Source organism: Branchiostoma floridae, chromosome 10, assembly GCF_000003815.2.
Source record: "Branchiostoma floridae strain S238N-H82 chromosome 10, Bfl_VNyyK, whole genome shotgun sequence".
Lineage (NCBI taxonomy): Eukaryota > Metazoa > Chordata > Leptocardii > Amphioxiformes > Branchiostomatidae > Branchiostoma > Branchiostoma floridae.
This window is the reverse complement of record NC_049988.1, coordinates 2,917,981-2,924,428: the sequence shown is the minus strand read 5'-3', so window position 1 is coordinate 2,924,428 and position 6,448 is coordinate 2,917,981.

Genomic DNA, 6,448 nt, shown 5'->3' with positions numbered 1-6,448 from the left:
TGAAATGGCGGAAAAGATGACCACTTTCCTTGTACAAGTAGATACGTGCTTCGGTGAACACACGATCACATTGTCTTTACGAGCAATTTCACATTTTCTCAATTTGTTTCTAGACTTTGGGAAATAATACAAGAGGTCAGAGAGCTGCGTTTTGTGGATGCAAAGACTGTTTCATAATGTTTGAACCTGAATATGAATACGACAATGAGCCAAACGAAATAATTTGTTTGCAATGTCATTGGATATGTAGTTCTCTAGTTCGCGCACTGTAGTAGAAGTAGTAGTTTTGTGGCACCGATAACAGTATAGCCATGTTGTTTGCCTATCATTGCTGAAAGTTGCAAGGCCCTTTTTTATGCGACATACACAGCTGTATTTTGCAAAATGTTATTTTGGTCAGTTCTGACCCCTGTCATTACTGGCACTCACTTCAATTGGGTGAAAATGAGTTCCTAGCTTCGGTTTGGGACGTCCCCGGATAGATTTTTCTTATCCGACATATCATATTTATGTCGTTAACAAACAAACATGCACACACACACACACACACACACACACACGGCTTCCAAAACCCAATCACCATGTATTACAAAATACGAGGAGCCTCCGGAACGCAGGTCCAATCTGAGTTGTCCGCGTGTCAAAAGCGTCGCCTTGCGTCTAGAGGCATAACAACAGACACATTTGTTTTGCTTTTTCACGTAGCTAGTGTTTTCTACCATGGCTTATGTTTATCTGTAACAGTTATTGTTTCAAACAGTTTTTGACAATTACAGTCTTTGTTATCGGAGTAATTTGAAAGCTGTTAATTATGTTTAATCTTCATAGGCTAGTACTTAATAACGGAAGAAGGAGGAGTTTATAATGTTGCCAGCAGTAAGGTATTGGTTTCTGCAATACGTTTAATTATCGCAAAGGAGCGCTGATAATATACAACCGAGATACATGAATGCACAAAGGACGCAAAACGGCACCCAAAACGTAATCACCATGTATTGAAAATTATAACGAGCTCCAGAACGCAGCACCAAAACCGAGTGGGGTAAGGAGCGCTCCCGGTGCCAGCCATATGGGGAGGACGGGCCGGGGAGGGTAGGCCGGGGGAGAGGGGGCCAGACTGTACCATTGTACGTGTAGGGGGGAAAGAACAGTAGTATTGCAAGCACATCTGTGTCCTCTAAAACAAATTTCTGGCTAGCTGGCGCCCACTTTGGAAGCTAAACTACGATATTTCTTGGATTACCAGAAATTTATGCTATGGCAAAGTCGGGACTCTAAGTTTAGCAAAAACAGCAAAATTATATAAACCTGTAACAGTGACACCTACCGGAGTGAGTGTCCTTACTTTTGCTGCCATGCAAAATCCTATATTTTTACCGAACTAAAAGCTTCATCGACAATAAACTAAACATACAACTTCGACCAAACTCTTTCCATTTACACCGGCGTGTTGACGCTACGTACTCAAAGTGACAAATTTAACAGACATCAATGCGTAATGACGTCAGGTTACCATAAAGTTGACAAGGAAATCATGGCGGGTTCTCCTCTGTTTTGACCTAATTGAAAGGGTCATTGACAATAAAGCAAACATACAACTTGGACCGAACTCTTTTAAATTACACCAGTGTGTCTACGCCACGTACTCAAAGTGACAAATTTACAAAACATCAATGGGTAATGACGTCAGGGCACCATAAAGTTGACATATGCGCTCAGAAGGAAGTCAGGGTGGCTTTTCCACTGTTTTGACCTAGCTCATAAAGCTTCATCGACAATAAACTAAACATACAAATTCATCAACCAAACTCTTTTGAATTACGCCGGAGTGTTGACGCTACGTACTCAAAGTGACAAATTTAACAGACATCAATGCGTAATGACGTCAGGGTACCATAAAGTTGACATATGCGCTCAGAAGGAAGTCAGGGTGGCTTTTCCACTGTTTTGACCTAGCTCATAAAGCTTCATCGACAATAAACTAAACATACAAATTCGACCAAACTCTTTTCAATTACGTCGGTGTGTTGACGCTACGTACTCAAAGTGACAAATTTAACAGACATCAATGCGTAATGACGTCAGGGTACCATAAAGTTGACAAGGAAATCATGGCGGGTTTTCCACTGTTTTGACGTAATTGAAAGAGTCATTGACAATAAAGTAAACATACAACTTCGACCAAACTCTTTTTCATTACACCAGTGTGTCTTCGCCACGTACTCAAAGTGACAAATTTAACAGACATCAATGCGTAATGACGTCAGGGTACCATAAAGTTGCCATATGCGCTCAGAAGTAAGTCAGGGCGGGTTTTCCACTGTTTTGACCTAGTTCATAAAGCCATAGACAATAAAGTAAACATACAACTTCAACCAAACTCTTTTCAAATATACCGGTGTGTCTACGCAACGTTCTCCAAGTGACAAATTTAACAGACATCAATGCGTAATGACGTCAGGGTAAAATAAAGTTGACATATGCGCTCAGAAGGAAGTCAGGGCGGGTTTTCCACTGTTTTGACCTAGTTCATAAAGCCATAGACAATAAAGTAAACATACAACCTCGACCAAACTCTTTCAATTACACCAGAGTTCCGCACATTAAACTCAAAGTGAGAAATTTAACAGACATCAATGCGTAATGACGTCAGGGTACCATAAAGTAGAAACAATAAACTAAACATACAACTTCGACCAAACTCCTTTTCAATTACGCCGGCCAGACTTCCTTCAGAGCGCATATGTCAACTTTATGGTACCCTGACGTCATTACGCATTGATGTCTGTTAAATTTGTCACTTTGAGTACGGAGCGTATACACACCGGTGGATGCTGAAAAGAGTTTGGTCGAAGTTGTATGTTTAGTTTATTGTCTATGGCATTATGAACTAGGTCAACCACAGTGGAAAACCCGCCCCGACTTCCTTCTGAGCGCATATGTCACCTGTATTTTACCCTGACGTCACTACGCATTGATGTCTGTTAAATGTGTCACTTGGAGAACGTTGCGTGGACACACCGGTATGTTGGAAAAGAGTGTGGTTGAAGTGGTATGTTTAGTTTATTGTATAAGGCTTGATGAATTAGGTGAAAGTACAGAACAACGGGCCCTGCCTTCCGTCTGACATCATGGTCAATTTTTCGGCATCCTGGTGTCCTGACGCATTTATGTATGTAAGTTGGGTCACGTTGTCTCTGTGGGGAAGAGGCGTATACACGGAAATGGTCTGGCCAAAGGTTTGTGTGAAGTTTTATGTCTACGACATTGTGAATCAGGTCAAAACAGTGGAAAACCCAGCGGGACTTCCTTCTGAGCGCATATCAAAGATCGATGACTTCGCTGACGTCATTACGCATTGATGTCTGTTAAATTTGTCACTTTGAGTACGTTGCGTAGACACACCGGTGTATTTGAAAAGAGTTTGGTCGAAGTTTTATGTTTAGTTTATTGTCTATGGCTTTATGAACTAGGTCAAAACAGTGGAAAACCCGCCCTGACTTCCTTCTGAGCGCATATGTCAACTTTATTTTACCCTGACGTCATTACGCATTGATGTCTGTTAAATTTGTCACTTGGAGAACGTTGCGTAGACACACCGGTATATTTGAAAAGAGTTTGGTTGAAGTTGTATGTTTAGTTTATTGTCTATGGCTTTATGAACTAGGTCAAAATATTGAAAAACCCGCCCTGACTTCCTTCTGACCCCATGGTCAATTTTATGGTATCCTGACGTCATTACGCATTGATGTCTGTTAAATGTGTCACGTTGATTACGTAGCGAAGACATTACTAAATGGAAATAGTCTGGCCAAAGTTTTATGTTTAGTTTCTTGTCTATGACTTTTTGAATCAGGTCAAAACAGTGGAAAACCCGCCCTGACTTCCTTCTAAGCGCATATGTCAACTTTATGGTGCCCTGACGTCATTACGCATTGATGTCTGTTAAATTTGTCACTTTGAGTACGTGGCGTAGACACACTGGTGTAATTGAAAAGAGTTTGGTCGAGGTTGTATGTTTACTTTATTGTCTATGGCTTTATGAACTAGGTCAAAACAGTGGAAAACCCGCCCTGACTTCTTTCTGAGCGCATATGTCAACTTTATGGTACCCTGACGTCATTACGCATTGATGTCTGTTAAATTTGTCACTTTGAGTACGTAGCGTCAACACACCGGCGTAATTCAAAAGAGTTTGGTTGATGAATTTGTATGTTTAGTTTATTGTCGATGAAGCTTTATGAGCTAGGTCAAAACAGTGGAAAAGCTGCCCTGACTTCCTTCTTAGCGCATATGTCAACTTTATGGTGCCCTGACGTCATTATCCATTGATGTCTGTTAAATTTGTCACTTTGAGTACGTAGCGTAGACACACCGGTGTAATGAAAAAGAGTTTGGTCGAAGTTGTATGTTTAGTTTATTGTCTATGGCTTTATGAACTAGGTCAAAACAGTGGAAAACCCGCCCTGACTTCCTTCTGAGCGCATATGTCAACTTTATGGTACCCTGACGTCATTACGCATTGATGTCTGTTAAATTTGTCACTTGGAGAACGTAGCGTAGACACACTGGTGTAATGAAAAAGAGTTTGGTCGAAGTTGTATGTTTACTTTATTGTCAATGACTCTTTCAATTAGGTCAAAACAATGGAAAACCCGCCATGATTTCCTTGTCAACTTTATGGTACCCTGACGTCATTAGGCATTGATGTCTGTTAAATTTGTCACTTTGGGTACGTGGCGTCGACACACTGGTGTAATTGAAAAGAGTTTGGTCGAGGTTGTATGTTTAGTTTATTGTCTATGGCTTTATGAACTAGGTCAAAACAGTGGAAAACCCGCCCTGACTTCCTTCTGAGCGCATATGTCAACTTTATGGTACCCTGACGTCATTAGGCATTGATGTCTGTTAAATTTGTCACTTTGAGTACGTGGCGTAGACACACTGGTGTAATTGAAAAGAGTTTGGTCGAGGTTGTATGTTTACTTTATTGTCTATGGCTTTATGAACTAGGTCAAAACAGTGGAAAACCCGCCCTGACTTCCTTCTGAGCGCATATGTCAACTTTATGGTACCCTGACGTCATTACGCATTGATGTCTGTTAAATTTGTCACTTGGAGTACGTAGCGTAGACACACTGGTGTAATGAAAAAGAGTTTGGTCGAAGTTGTATGTTTACTTTATTGTCAATGACTCTTTCAATTAGGTCAAAACAGTGGAAAACCCGCCATGATTTCCTTGTCAACTTTATGGTACCCTGACGTCATTACGCATTGATGTCTGTTAAATTTGTCACTTTGAGTACGTAGCGTCAACACACCGACGTAATTGAAAAGAGTTTGGTCGAATTTGTATGTTTAGTTTATTGTCGATGAAGCTTTATGAGCTAGGTCAAAACAGTGGAAAAGCCACCCTGACTTCCTTCTGAGCGCATATGTCAACTTTATGGTGCCCTGACGTCATTAGGCATTGATGTCTGTTAAATTTGTCACTTTGAGTACGTAGCGTAGACACACCGGTGTAAGGAAAAAGAGTTTGGTGGAAGTTGTATGTTTAGTTTATTGTCTATGGCTTTATGAACTAGGTCAAAACAGTGGAAAACCCGCCCTGACCTCCTTCTGAGCGCATATTTCAACTTTATGGTACCCTGACGTCCCGCCATGATTTCCTTGTCAACTTTATGGTAACCTGACGTCATTACGCATTGATGTCTGTTAAAATTGTCACTTGGAGTACGTAGCGTCAACACACCGGTGTAAATGGAAAGAGTTTGGTCGAATTTGTATGTTTAGTTTATTGTCGATGAAGCTTTTAGTTCGGTAAAAATATAGGATTTTGCATGGCAGCAAAAGTAAGGACACTCACTCCGGTAGGTGTCGCTGTTACAGGTTTATATAATTTTGCTGTTTTTGCTAAACTTAGAGTCCCGACTTTGCCATAGCATAAATTTCTGGTAATCCAAGAAATATCGTAGTTTAGCTTCCAAAGTGGGCGCCAGCTAGCCAGAAATTTGTTTTAGAGGACACAGATGTGCTTGCAATACTACTGTGCTTTCCCCCCTACACGTACAATGGTACAGTCTGGCCCCCTCTCCCCCGGCCTACCCTCCCCGGCCTGTCCTCCCCATATGGCTGGCACCGGGAGCGCTAGCACGTCACCGGAACGTACTACGCCTGCGCGAACCCTGGTGTTTTGGGGCTTGGTTTGGTCAACGTTGCATTGAAATCCCGCTTGTTGCACAGTATATGTTAGAGACATGGTTTCATGCAAAACGTACACGGGATTTTACCCTTATATACGCACGTACTTTCTTAAATGCGGCCCTTTAGTAAACCGGGGGTTTAGCAAGGTTTAGCATGTCTATACTTTTCGCGCAGGCGCAGTACGTTCCGGTGACGTGCTGGGAGCGCTCCTTACCCAGATGCCAAAACCTGTGATGCCCGCGTG